The 14641-nt window shown below is 44.0% G+C and overlaps 1 long non-coding RNA gene across 1 annotated transcript; it reads right to left on the bottom strand.

Moving 5' to 3' along the window:
* Positions 1-12402: 12402 nt before the first annotated feature.
* On the bottom strand, positions 12403-14629 carry LOC138975596 (uncharacterized). The gene is made up of 3 exons (XR_011458693.1): positions 13630-14629; positions 12877-12958; positions 12403-12534 (listed from the first exon to the last, which is right to left on the bottom strand). It is a non-coding gene; the product is annotated as an uncharacterized lncRNA (long non-coding RNA).
* Positions 14630-14641: the final 12 nt, after the last annotated feature.

The raw sequence follows: 14641 nt of genomic DNA, 5'->3' as shown, positions 1-14641 counted from the left end.
TGCTTCACCGCTTTGTTCTCTTTTCTAACCCGATACAAGTGAGTCATTGCAAAATATCATGATAACCACCCCGCTCCTCATAATGTGCACGTGCGACTGACGCAATTCATGCACAGCAGTGACATAGATTATGTTTGGAGTGTGGAGGACAACACCGTCACGATGTTTAAAGATGGCTTCCTTTCTACGTAATCTATCAAGCATCAGTGATAAAGATTTAAAAGAACTTTTTTTAACGTTTTCATTACTTCATTGTCCGGAATTGCTCTACACACACACACACACACATACACACACACACACATATACACACACACACACATATACACACTGCACGCGCGCGCGCGCACACACACGCGCGCGCGCGCTCACACACACGCACACACGCACACAAAAGCACACACCACCACTTTCGTCTTCATTCCAGGTTCAAGAGGATTGATGAGTTCAACATAAACTGTCTGCAATGTCACTGCTACTGACGCACAGAGAGAGAAGGGGAGACAAACAGAGAGACGTACAGATATAGAAAAACGGAGACAGAGAGAGAGAGAGAGAGAGAGAGAGAGAGAGAGAGAGAGAGAGAGAGAGAGAGAGAGAGAGAGAGAGAGACAGAGAGAGAGAGAGAGAGACAGAGAGAGAGAGAGAGAACTTAAAGATACTTTCCTTCCCGTGTACATTACCATGTACTGTATCATCAATAATGATAAGAAATGGCCCAGTTTTTCACAAGCGGACTACAGTCATCTTGCCGTAAAAGTACACATTCTGATGACATGACCTGGTTGATTATTTCCCAAAGCATTTATTTTCCCATCTTCATGTTTTATCTCAAACGATAAAACCGTCTTGATCATGCACCACAGCTTCTTTGATGTAGAGTATACGTAAAACAATGTCTCATCTCTCACTGCCCGAACTGAGATACGAGGGTGGATTGCTTTGGGGACAAAAGTTACACTCGCTACAGAGTGCGTTCGCACCCTTGGCCTCTTGAACAATGGCTTGCAAAATTATTGTCTGGCCGCCAGCAAGCCATTGGCCGACCTCGGTATCACTTTCGATCAAAAGATGAATAAAATCACACCGTGCCACCACACCCCCACCCCTCCCTCCCAATTAAGACCCCCCCCCCTCCCCCAACGTCCCTACCCGAAAATGCAATACAACTTTATCTTCGTGGGAGAAAACTTCCAATAAATAAAGCGTGCATATACATATGACAAAAACAAGACAACTCAAGATAATGATATTTAAAAAATAATTTATTTGTGCAAATGTCTTTTTCTAGGCAAAGCTTACGAATTACCATAATCTTCTAACATAAACGAAGTCTTTTGCAGATGATACCAGTCAGACACCAACACTCATTTGCAAAACACTTTGCAATAACAATGTGACAGCGGAAACGATATCTTGGGTCGCGCCTCAGCTACTGCCAAGAGGCTTTCTTTGCAGCTCCTGACAGTCAGTGGGTAAAGCTTGAAAGAGTAGAAAGAGCCTTTCTCAAAGTGGCGCTGGGGGTCCCCAGATCGACAGTCTCCACTCTACTTTACCAGGAAGTGGGATGGCTGGCACTGAAAGAGGAATGCCACCTCAGATGTGCACAACTGGCTGTCAGAATACACTGTGTCCCAAACACGGCAGTGGAAGTATTTACCCCAGACATGGGAGATACCGACCACATGCAATACAACGCTCTTCAATCCAAGACTCATACTCGACAAGCGCTTAGAACTGTACCCACGGAATACGCGCTATATAAGCTTCCTATTGATTGATTGATTGATACATACCAAACAGTGCTCCCAATATACAACCATGTGAAGGGCATATGGGAACAGAGTGGCCTGTCCAAGGAAAAGCTGGTTACAGGTGGTACTCTTCATTACCCTCCATGGCTGCTTGAAGCCCCAAATCTGATCATGGACTATGGAGACGGCCTCAAAAAGGCAGAAGACCCATTGCTGCTAGCCACAGTTGCAAAAGAAAAGATCGATCAACGATTTAAAAGCCACCTACAGGTCTTCACAGATGGTTCGATCCTGCAGTCAGGGGAGGCTGGGTGTGCCTTGTCGATTCCTGGACTTGATATAACACAAAAATACAAGCTAAACAAGGGGATCAGCATCTTCTCTGCAGAGTTATTTGCTATCTACATGGCCTGCACACTGATAAACGATCTGCCAACCCCACCTCTGGGGGTGGTCATCCTTACGGACTCAAAATCCTCTTTGCAAGCACTTGCATATGGCACCAAGAACAGAGGAGAGAATGATGCAAACTGAAATTCATTTCTTAGCCCACCAAATTATGACAAAAGGAACAGACTTTTCCCTCGTGTGGCTGCCATCCCACACAGGAATCCGGGGAAATGAAATGGCGGCGGACAGAGCAGCAAAAGCAGCGGCTATGTCAACCATGCCAGTGACAGACATTCGGCTCTCCTGCCAGGAAGCCAAACTGCTGCTAGCCAAGCTAAAAAGAGAGGAAAGAGAGCAGACACTGTCACAAACATGTGAAGAGAGAGGATGGATACACCTCCCCTACAATAGGAAAGGGCACCACCTCCCACTCCCCCCGAGACCCATGAGCCTGTTGCGTCGCTTGCGCACGGTCAGCAGCCGCATCTACTGGGACAAGGTAGTCTGTCAGTGTGGCAAGACTGGACACCTCACACACGTGTTTGAAGGTTGTGACACTCTCAAGGAAGAGATGTCTAGTCTCATCCGCTACAGAAGGGAGAATGCTCTCAGTCTGGGAGACTTTCTCCGCCCACACCCATCACTCGGAGAGAAACCGATGATGGTCTTGGTCACCAATCTGTTCACCTCAACTGTTGCGAGCTGGTTCTAGTGTGCTTGCAGCAGACCCAGCACAGCACAGATCCATTTCTGGAATCTTAAGCTAAATGTGTCCCAAGACACACATTTTGTAGTCCTGGCATCCTGAAAGGCAGAGGCCCCAACCTACAGGTTTGCTTCCATACCAAAAACGCCTCCAGACACGGGAACTTGGGAGCAGAGGCAACAGCTCCGCTTGAACCTCAGAAACCAAATGTGCCTCCAGACACACAGATCCCTTAGACGGCCGTGGCTGTGGCCTCTAAGGTTCTCTTGTACCAAACCGCCTCCTGACTCTGCATCAGATTGATTGCGCTGGCATCTGCTTACATAGACCCACATTAAGTCACCACCGAGTGGTAGACACAGACGACATTTTGGTAGCACTGACTGCCAGCTTCACGGTAATGCGTACCCCTAGCGCGGCTCTGCATGGGTGGGAATGTTCTGAGCAAAACACTATGTGTTACTCCATACCCCCCGCCCTCCATGGAACTTCTTGACCCCAACAAATTGGGGGGGGGGGGGGGGAGTTTTCCCAGTCGGTAGAGACGCTGGCATGGCTTTAAAACCGGTTGTTACTATCAGCGTGGGTTCAACCCCCAAGTTCGGCTCAGGATGTGTGTCCCAGAGTCAACTCGGTGTCCGAACACCCCCGTGTGCACGCATGCGCACGATAAAGATTACAGGGTCACAGCGAAAGCCTCAGGCCTTGGAAACACGAATACATGCATGCAAAAATATGAAGCCCGGGTGTCCGTTCGGCCAACAGCCAATAAAGTAACCATTTCAGCACTGACCCAAGACGACCCAACCCAGTCCCTAGCCCATTAATAATAATAATGATAATAATAATAAAGATAGCTTATATAGCGCCGCTTCACAAATTTAACTATGCTCTTAGCGCTGTACATCGAGATATAACAATTTCAATAATATAAATACAAAGATGATATTATCATAATACACATTTACAAATATCACTCACGTGCATACATCCTCGTGCACACCACGCGCATACACACTCCCACTCATTAGCAAGTGCTTCCATCCCCCTGGCACTGAGATGTTCATATACCCCCCCGGACAAGCTCACACCATGTCCGTCTCCTCTCTAGACTGTACATACACTCAGCAAGAAAAAGAAAGACTAAATGCAAATTTCATACACAACCCTATGGCTCAATCAAAGCTGAAGCAACTATACAAAAAAAAAGACACACTCAAACAACGAATCTAACTTCACCTCTAACAGTCTATAAAGATGGCAAGGACAATTTACAAGGATTCGCGAAAAAGGTGCGTTTTAAGGGAACTGCGGAAAGAGTCCTTAGAAGCAGAATGGCGAACGGAGGAAGGGAGAGAATTCCAGACAATGGCAGCCGCAGAAGCAAACGAGCGATCTCCAAAAGAAGGCAAGCTTCGCTCGAGAGTTTCCAGTTTGCGACTGTCAGCGCGTGAGCGGAGGTTGTAGTCAGAGGGATTGTCGTATGTGACGAGCAGTTCCTTGAGGTATTTAGGACCATCTTCAAATTTGGCAGAGAAACAGATACAGGTCTCCTCTAGCAGCCGGCAGCCATACAAAGCCGGGTTTTCCCGTGTAACATGCCCCTAATGGCTTTGCCGTGAGGACGTAAAATTTACATTTTCTCTCACGATATCTTGGGTGTAAGAATTCAAAAGGCATGTCACATGGTGTTCCAAGTTTTTAAGAAGTACTGGCCGCGTTAGAAATTATCTACTGACCCTCGTATCTTTGTGAAACACATGTATGGCCTCTGTAAAGTAAGACGGTTACACGTACGCAATGTATTATGTTGTCACTGCAGCTGTCTGATGCATTAACATGCTGATGCGATATGATATGGTCCACCAGATTTTCTCAGTTAGAGAGAGAGAGAGAGAGAGAGAGAGAGAGAGAGAGAGAGAGAGAGAGAGAGAGAGAGAGAGAGGGGGCGGGGCGGGGAGATGAGATAAGATAAGATAAGATAAATCTTAATTTTTCGAGGGTAATGCTAATAGAATAAGCATTTTCAAATATTTTGCATCCAGCTCTCGCTGAAAATAGGGGGAAAAAATGTTTAAGACATTAACCGAATTAACAAATAACCAACTTAATTAATATTGATGAACTTGAATATGAACATTACAGAATTCAATAAAAGATGTTTTAACATAGAAGAAATCGAGAGTACTAAATTCAGAAAAACATTTATAATTCTTCTTATCAATGTACGTGTTCAGAAACAGATCTGGATTGAGTAAAACAGCGACCCTGGTCTCTTTCAAAAAACAGACAGACAGACAGAAAGACAGACAGACAGACACACACACACACACACACACACACACACACACACATACACTCACACACACACTCACACACACATACACACACACACACAGTGAATAAGACAGACAGACATACATACAGATACTGAGATAGACACAGACACACAGAGACACACACACACACACACACACACACACACACATACAGTGAGACAGACAGAAAGACAGACAGACAGACACACACAGACACACACACAGACAGACACCGACACACACACACACACACACACACACACACGCACACACACACACATACACACACATACGGTAGATCTATCTTAATCAGCAGTACATCTTAGTCAGTCTCGCCTGATATGACAGGTACGTACTATATCTTTACCGCATAACTGTCATTCCACGTACTCTCACCTCTCCATTAACCATCACTGGCCTTGCTTGACTATTTTAGGTTAATTTATTCTACATCATTAATATAAGATAAGAGTCCTAACTCTTGCCCCCAAAACTCCTTGACACCAACCCCCATTATGTAGGCCCTCTCTCCCTCTCCCTACTTTTGTGAGATAATCACATCTTCTTCTTCTTCTTCTGCGTTCGTGGGCTGAAACTCCTACGTACACTCGTGGTTTTTTGCACGAGTGGAATTTTACGTGTATGACCGTTTTTTTACCCCGCCATTTAGGCAGCCATACGCCGTTTTCGGAGGAAGCATGCTGGGTGTTTTCGTGTTTCTATAACCCACCGAACTCTGACATGGATTACAGGATCTTTTTTGTGCGCACTTGGTCTTGTGCTTGCGTGTACACACGGGGGGTGTTCGGACACCGAGGAGAGTCTGCACACAAAGTTGACTCTGAGAAATAAATCTCTCGCCGAACGTGGGGACGAAGTCACGCTGACAGCAGCCAACTGGATACAAATCCAGCGCGCTACCGACTGAGCTACATCCCCGCCCATAATCACATCTAAAAACAGTCATGTAAGTAAGAAATGACCCCACCCGCCCTCTTCTCCATACTTATGTAAGATAAAACTGGGCGGGGACGTAGCTCAGTTGGTAGCGCGCTGGCTTTGTAGCCAGTTGGTCGCTATCAGCGTGGGTTCGATCCCCACCCCACGTTCGGCGAGAGATTTATTTCTCGGAGTCAACTTTGTGCAGACTCTCTTCGGTGTCCGAACACCCCCGTGTGCACACATGCGCACGAAAAAGATCCCACGTTCACAGCGAAAGTCTCAGGGCTTGGAAAACACGAAGACACGCATGCATCATCTCTCGTCTCTGATTATCATGATCGTATTTCGATACTTTGACGAGACAAACCCAATGCTGGTGTGTCGAAGAAGACAGCCACAGCGGGCTTGTTCGAATCACCATATCTTCAGCGTATTACCAATGCCTTTCCCAATATAGACCAGTTGGTCTAAGAGGACGTTAAACCCTAATAGTCAGTCAAGATAAAACTGAGTCACCATCATTCAAGCTACAACCCGTTTCGGGAAAACAGTTGGGCTCGCCTTCTAACATTTGGCAAGGCTTTAACATGAGACAATCATTATCAACCTTCCACTTGGAGACACACCATAAATTAACATCATGACTGTTTGTGTCTAAACCCTCCTAAAACAGTTTTGAGTGTGTGTAGAGAGAGGGGTTCCAGTTATGACATTTGTCTGCAATTTAACAGCTCTGCGCTCAGCCGTTCGCCAACTGGCATGCGTACTATTTATTTATTTATTGATTTATATGAGAGATTAAAAAAGCGCTTGACGTTCTCTAAGCGCTTTACATATCAATTCCTGCCGTGTGAGATGGAATTCTTTACACAATATATCACGCATTCACATCGGCCAGTAAATCTCAAGCCATTACGGCGAATATTGACTTTTCACGGCCTATTATTCCAAGTCACACGGGTATTTGGTGGACATTTTGTTTATCTATGCCTATACCTTTTTGCCAGGAAAGACCCTTTTGTCAATCGTGGGATCTTTAACGTGTACACACCAATGTAGTGTACACGAAGGGACCTCAGTTTTTCGTCTCATCCGAAAGACTAACACTTGAACCCACCACCTGGGCTAGGAAAGGGGGAAGAAAATTGCTTACGCCCCGACCCAGGGTCGAACTCGCAACCGTATATTTTCTGTGATATATTGTATGCTATGATATTTTGCAATGATGTTTAGCCATAGTTCGTTATACGCGTAGGTGTGCGAGAATATGTAAGCGCAGTGCTTTAAAGATGTCCATGTGTGAACGTGTAAGTGGGCGTAGTCGAATGTCCATGTGGGAGTGGAGCATATAAGAATGCCCATGTGTGAATGTGTAAGTGGAGCGTATAAGAATGTGTAAGTGGAGCGTGGTCGAATGTCCATGTGTGAATGGGTAAGTTGAGCGTATACGAATGTCCATGTGTGCGATGTGTAAGTGAGACATGGATGTGTTCATGTCTGAATGCGTAAGAACAATGCAAGGAATGTCCAGAGAGGTATGTGGGAGGTGTTTCTATAACCTGCCCTGTTATATAGTGCTATATGTTTTATGTAAAATCAATGTCTTGTTTGTATTATTGTTATGTACCACGCCTGAATTTCTCTATGAGATAATAAAGTATTCTTATTCTTATTCTTATTCTTATTCTTATTCTCTCGCTTACGAGGCAAGTGCACTTTACCACTCGGCCACCCTTTCCCCTCAAATTGGCTCATCCGGACTTAGCCGAGAAATGGGAATGTTTTGAAGAGTAAATTTGCAGATTGACACAATAGTAGCTCTCGTGAAATTATTTCAGAAAAAAAGCCCAACTGTGCACAAAAAGCCTCCAGACTGCTGATTCTTATCATGAGTCCAAGTGGAGGGATGGTCTTATTCCTTGTAGAAGCCTGGTCAGATCTGAGAAGGTGAGCCGCGTCATATATACACGGGAAGGACTGTGCCTTTAACTTAAGATGAGAGTCTTAACTTCCGCCCCCCCCCCCCTCATCCCCAACGGCAACCCTCCCCCCCGCCCCCCTTCAGCCTAACACACACACACACACACACACTCACACTCACATACATACACACACACTCACACATACACACACATACACACACACACACACACACACACACACACACACACACACACACACACACACACACATACACACACCACCCACTCCCCTACAAAGTCCCCTCTGCTTCTCACTAGTATTTTAAAATGATTATATTGAACAACATGAATATAAGATGGTATCTACCCTCTGCGTCCCCCCCCCCCCCCCCTCCATCTAACTCCCGTCCAGCCTCAAATCCAGCCCCCCCTCCCCCCCCCCCCTCTAAGGTCGCCTCTCCTTCTCCCTATTATATTTAATTAATAAGATTACCGTATTCAACGTCTTTTGTATCTGAGAGGATATTCCTACCTTCCACCCCCCCCCCCCCCCCCCACCCTAGCGCACGACCTCACAGTTACCTCAACCACCCACGCCTATTCTCTTTTTAATTTTTTGTTTTTAATGAAGATTATCCTATTCAATATCATTAATATAAAATAGAATAATTATATTCCCCTCATCACCCTGTCTTCTATGAACAGTTATTTTGTCAGAATCATTGATGTAAAGCATAGAATATATCACCTTTTTCCCCACTATTTTGCTATATACATGTACCTGACTGCCCCAGGGGTATGTACGGAGCCTGGGCTCCCGGCTGTGTTTTTATATTTAGTCAAGTTTTGACTAAATATTTTAACATCGAGGGGGAATCGAAACGAGGGTCGTGGTGTATGTGCGTGCGTGTGTGCGTGCGTGTGTGTGTGTGTGTGTGTGTGTGTGTGTGTGTGTGTGTGTGTGTGTGTAGAGCGATTCAGACTAAACTACTGGACCGATCTTTATGAAATTTGACATGAGAGTTCCTGGGTATGAAATCCCCGAACGTTTTTTTCATTTTTTTGATAAATGTCTTTGATGACGTCATATCCGGCTTTTCGTGAAAGTTGAGGCGGCACTGTCACGCCCTCATTTTTCAACCAAATTGGTTCAAATTTTGGTCAAGTAATCTTCGACGAAGCCCGGGGTTCGGTATTGCATTTCAGCTTGGTGGCTTAAAAATTAATTAATGACTTTGGTCATTAAAAATCGGAAAATTGTAAAAAAAAATAAAAATGTATAAAACGATCCAAATTTACGTTTATCTTATTCTCCATCATTTGCTGATTCCAAAAACATATAAATATGTTATATTCGGATTAAAAACAAGCTCTGAAAATTAAATATATAAAAATTATTATCAAAATTAAATTGTCCAAATCAATTTAAAAACACTTTCATCTTATTCCTTGTCGGTTCCTGATTCCAAAAACATATAGATATGATATGTTTGGATTAAAAACACGCTCAGAAAGTGAAAACAAAGAGAGGTACAGAAAAGCGTGCTATCCTTCTTAGCGCAACTACTACCCCGCTCTTCTTGTCAATTTCACTGCCTTTGCCATGAGCGGTGGCCTGACGATGCTACGAGTAAAATGGCATTGCGTTCAGTTTCATTCTGTGAGTTCGACAGCTACTTGACTAAATATTGTATTTTCGCCTTACGCGACCTGTTACATTCTTCCAAACCTCTGACAAGCTTCAAGCACACACTGCATGCTTCCACATTTTCTGAAAATATATCGGATGAGAATGTGCATTCATCACTTTGTTCGAGATTTTAAACATAGCTAGTTTAAAACCTCCCTATGCGCCCACAGCAGTGTATGTCTCCATAATACAGAAATAAGGAGAATATTTGCAACAGATACCATTTTCGAAATCATTTATGAAAGATCTGAGCATTTAAATGCTACAACTGCTACTGCTGCTGCTACTAATACTAAACACGAAGTGCTCCTTCTCACAAGACCTTACGACGATGCTCAACTTTTAGGTATATACATACATGGAAAAGAACAGTGACAACTTACGAGTGAAAGAAAATGTACCTCCCCGCTCCCACTTTTGACAGAAAACAACATTTTTGTTGATTATTATAATCAACGCCCCGAAGTAAGTGTTCCTACCCCATCCCAACCCCAATCTTTTGACAATGTCGTGTCCACCTCACCCTCTTTTTTCGTTCTCTCCCTCGGCTATTCTATGGATTATTCAACCTCGCGCAACAAGACAGTTTGGCCTTCACCCCTACCCACCAACCACACCACCCCCCCCCTATCTCTCCCTCCCTCCGCCCTTCCCATCTCTGTGGCCTGTGCTCCAGTCATAGTTCCAGTGAACTCCGTATGAACCTGTGGTCGCAGTCAGCCCTGTGGAAAGATAGGCTGCTGACACAGGCGCTTGGTACTAATGCGATTTATTTTTGTTGAATGTCTCGATGGGATCATGCTGATGTTTTGATGGGATCTGTGCAGTGATCCACGTCCATAGATCCACAAGGGGATATGTGAAGGTGTTTAAATGACCTTTGGATCCTTGGATCTATTCCATTGGCATACACTGGAAAATTAAATGTGTATGGATCAAAATGATGATGAATCCAAAGATGGATGGATCCAACAACTTATGGATCCAATGTCTTATGAATCCAAAACGGGATCTGTCAAGGAATCAAATGACCCTTGGATCCAATGACCATCGGATCAGAAGGCATATATATATTGTAGAATCCAAGGATTGTTGACTGCAGCTATCGATCAATCCGGGGTCAATCTTTCCAAAACGGGATCCGTGCAAGAACACAATTTACTTACCATAGAAAAAGTCGCCCTTAAGTATAATTACTGTGACTATCGATCCAAGGGTTAATCAAATCCAAGAGTTTGGGGACCAAGGGGATGCTGGATGCTGGATACTGTACATTTCAGGGCGGGGATGTAGCTCAGTCGGTAGTGCGCTGGATTTGTATCCAGTTGGCCGCTGTCAGCGTGAGTTCGTCCCCACGTTCGGCGAGAGATTTATTTCTCAGAGTCAACTTTGTGTGCAGACTCTCCTCGGTGTCCGAACACCCCCGTGTGTACACGCAAGCACAAGACCAAGTGCGCACGAAAAAGATCCTGTAATCCATGTCAGAGTTCGGTGGGTTATAGAAACACGAAAATACCCAGCATGCTTCCTCCGAAAGCGGCGTATGCCGGGGCTGCCTAAATGACGGGGTAAAAACGGTTATACACGTAAAAGCCGTGGGAGTTTCAGCCGATGAACGAACAAACAAACAAGTGTACATTTCAATGAACACTAGGATCACACGCACATCCCACTCCTCTCACCCTCCCCCAGCATTTGGGATCAACAAAGTATTGGATTCACCGACATTTTTCTTTTAGTGTTGACTGTTGAACCCATTGACACCAGTATCTATGCAACGACCGTTGTTGAAGTTTCACTAGGTTTCACAGCGTTACAGGGTGTCCGGCTTCTGTAAGACGGCTAGGATTTATTCGTGTGAAGAAAAATACTGGTTTGGAAAATGACCAGAAGCGCGATCCCTGCGCCTGCCCATTTCAAGCGCCTGTGCAAGGATGGACCGAAGGGGGGTTAGCCGAGGTTACGAAAAGCTAGTGAAGAAAGAGAGGGGTGGGTGGGGGTAGGGTTAAGAGTTTGAGGTGAATCCGACGGGGGGGGGGGGGGGGGGGGGGACGTTAAAAGAGAAAAACGTCTTCTTATGAAGCTGACACAACAAGGTCTTGTGTCAGTGATTAACAGCTACTTCGCAAGCTCTGAGGGGTGACTGTAACCAACAACGCTTGCATGAATGTCGACCTGTGGTGATTCAGGATTTCGCTGTTAGACAGTTTTTGGGATAAAGCAAAAGGCGGCTAGCTAGGGCTAGTTATAGTAGAATGTGTGTAGCAGACACCATCTTTGTGAAACACAGACAGACATATATATAGAAGGAGGAGCAGGAGATGCTATTCCATGTTTTCAGCTGCCGTTGGCCCTCCCAGAGAGATAGAGAGTGAGAGGGGGGAGGGAGAGAGAGCCCGGAGAGGGGGAGGGGGGGGGAGAGAGATAGAGGGGAGAGAGAGAGAGAGAGAGAGGGGGGAGCCAGAGAGAGAGAGATTGAGAGAGAGAGAGACTGAGAGAGAGGGGGAGAGAGAGAGGGGGAGAGAGAGAGACAGAGAGAGATAGAGAGAGAGGGAGAGAGAGAGAATGAGAGAGAGAGAGAAAGAGAGAGAGAGAGAGAGAGAGAGAGTATATTTTAAAATAACAGAGAACGAGAGAGACTGAAAGAGGAGAGAGAGAGAGAGGATTCAATCCATCCCTAGCGTAATGTGCACAAGGAACTTAGTCGATAAATATCGACAGGGGGCGGACAAATGGTGCTTCACAGATCAGCTGACAGGCATTCATTTTCTGCAATCTCACTGCACACCTCTTCCAAAAGTGGAACTGTCACCTGTTGACATTTAAAAACACATGTAAATGTACACACAGTGACACAATAAAAAATCATGCGTAATGAGAATTATCCAAAAATATTATATGATGCACTGGTATCAAATGTGTTATGGTATTTTATGTTATCACAGAATCTAAGTCTTGAAAAATACACATGTTCACACAAAAATATGGCAAATACCACATGAGACTGAAATATACACAAATCTGCAGTAACTTGACTGAGAAATCACAAGCGGGTGTAGTTGTAGGCATCACAATCACAAGACAAACAAATTCTGCCTTTATGTTTAATATTTTTCAACAATAAATGTTGCAAATGTAACGAATAACTTCTCACCTTTTGTGAAATAATACTTTGAGCTTGACACACTTCTGACTGTACAGGGGTTTTCATCAACAACAAAAGTGGTGCTTGCTTCCTGAAACAAACTTATTCAATGATGAAAAGAACTGAATGTGGCAGTGTTCAAAGTGATATTCAAACTTGTATACAACTATCAGTACCTATACTGTAAAACGAGAAGGCTATTGGCATGCTCGTCAATCAGTATGTGTCATTCAGTGTTTTGTGCTGTAACAATGAAATGCAATCAATGCAAGTTCTTGTAGTCTAGAAATAAATACAACAATAATTTCAATTGAAACCACAAACTAGTCAAATAAATTGTGTAAATAGTTGGACAAAGAGATGCTTATTAACCCAGGGAAATAACAGGATTTCTTAGCAAAACTTTCCCAACCCAATTACCTGATTCGGTCCGGCTTTTCTGCTTTTAACACTTACTTTCAGTTTCACTAGAATATCATATCACAACTACAAGAATAACAATGGAACAGGAATGAGATTTTGTTTTGTTTTTGTAAACTACATCAGGATTTAACTCTGCTTACATACAAAATACGGACAGTGACGTTCAATCGTGGTGGCTGATCAGTGCACTGACTGACGGACGATTCGATTTGATCGCTTCACCACGCCTTTCCAACTATGTGCTCCCATACAGTTTTGGTAGATACATGCTTGTGCAAGTATGTTATTAGTATTACCAATATGAATCTTATTTTCCTTTCGATGGTCAGTTTTACTCACCTCTGTCACCTCTGTAACGGCAGTCACCTCTGCGAATGCTGTCGAAGAATCTAACCGAAAGTAAACATTCTGGGAATCTACGCGCATCGGCCTTGACGCAAGTTCAATGCTGAGCCAATGAGCGCGCCGCGGCGAAGTTGGCCGCTGTAAGTCTCGCAGCGCTGGCTGGCTGAGCGAGTTGCGTGTCCATCCATATTTAGGTCCAAGCCGCACCGTGAGACCAGATTAGTAGGTGCTTGATTTTGGTATTTTGATTTTACATAACATTAAACCTTTCTTGGGGTTCATGGTCATGGCAACAGCCATAATAATATTATATCATGTATAATATTACATTTCAGCATATTTGAATTACATGTCATCATACCAAACTGTCATGCATGTGTATTCCTACATCATTCTGATTGATCACAACCAAACCTACTATCAGTGGACACATCCAAATGTAAGCGCCTGTTCTTGACAACTTTTAATCGATCTAAAAATAGCAACTTGCTGGGCCCTTTGCCGCCAACAGACACTGTTTGGCCTGTAGGTAAAATGTACAATGTATTTTCTGATTTGTGCACAAAAGCTTTTTTTCTTTTTTCTTTTTTTTAACATAACAATGTTTAATGTCACTGTATGTTTAAAAGACCATGGTCATATTTGTAAAAAAAATGTTAAATTAGAAAATAAATAACATTTTGGTTCATGATTTTTCCTACACCTGTGCTGAAAATAAGACATAAAAATGTCGGTATATAAGTCACTCAAATACAGATAGGTATGAATGGCTCGGTTTGAGTTTGTTGCAGTTGACCCTGCACAATGCGACATATCATGTTTTTGTTGAACAACTTCCTGTGTTACACAAACTCTGTGATGACCAATTTTGACGTCACCCCTCCCATAGGGTGACGTATTTCACAACTTCCTGTGTTACACAAACTCTGTGATGACCAATTTTGACGTCACCCCTCCCATAGGGTGACGGATTTCACAACTTTCTACAGATGAACAATGTTGCCTT

This window comes from Littorina saxatilis, linkage group LG9 (genome assembly GCF_037325665.1).
Source record: "Littorina saxatilis isolate snail1 linkage group LG9, US_GU_Lsax_2.0, whole genome shotgun sequence".
Classification (NCBI taxonomy): domain Eukaryota; kingdom Metazoa; phylum Mollusca; class Gastropoda; order Littorinimorpha; family Littorinidae; genus Littorina; species Littorina saxatilis.
This window is presented reverse-complemented; position numbering and strand designations above follow the sequence as displayed.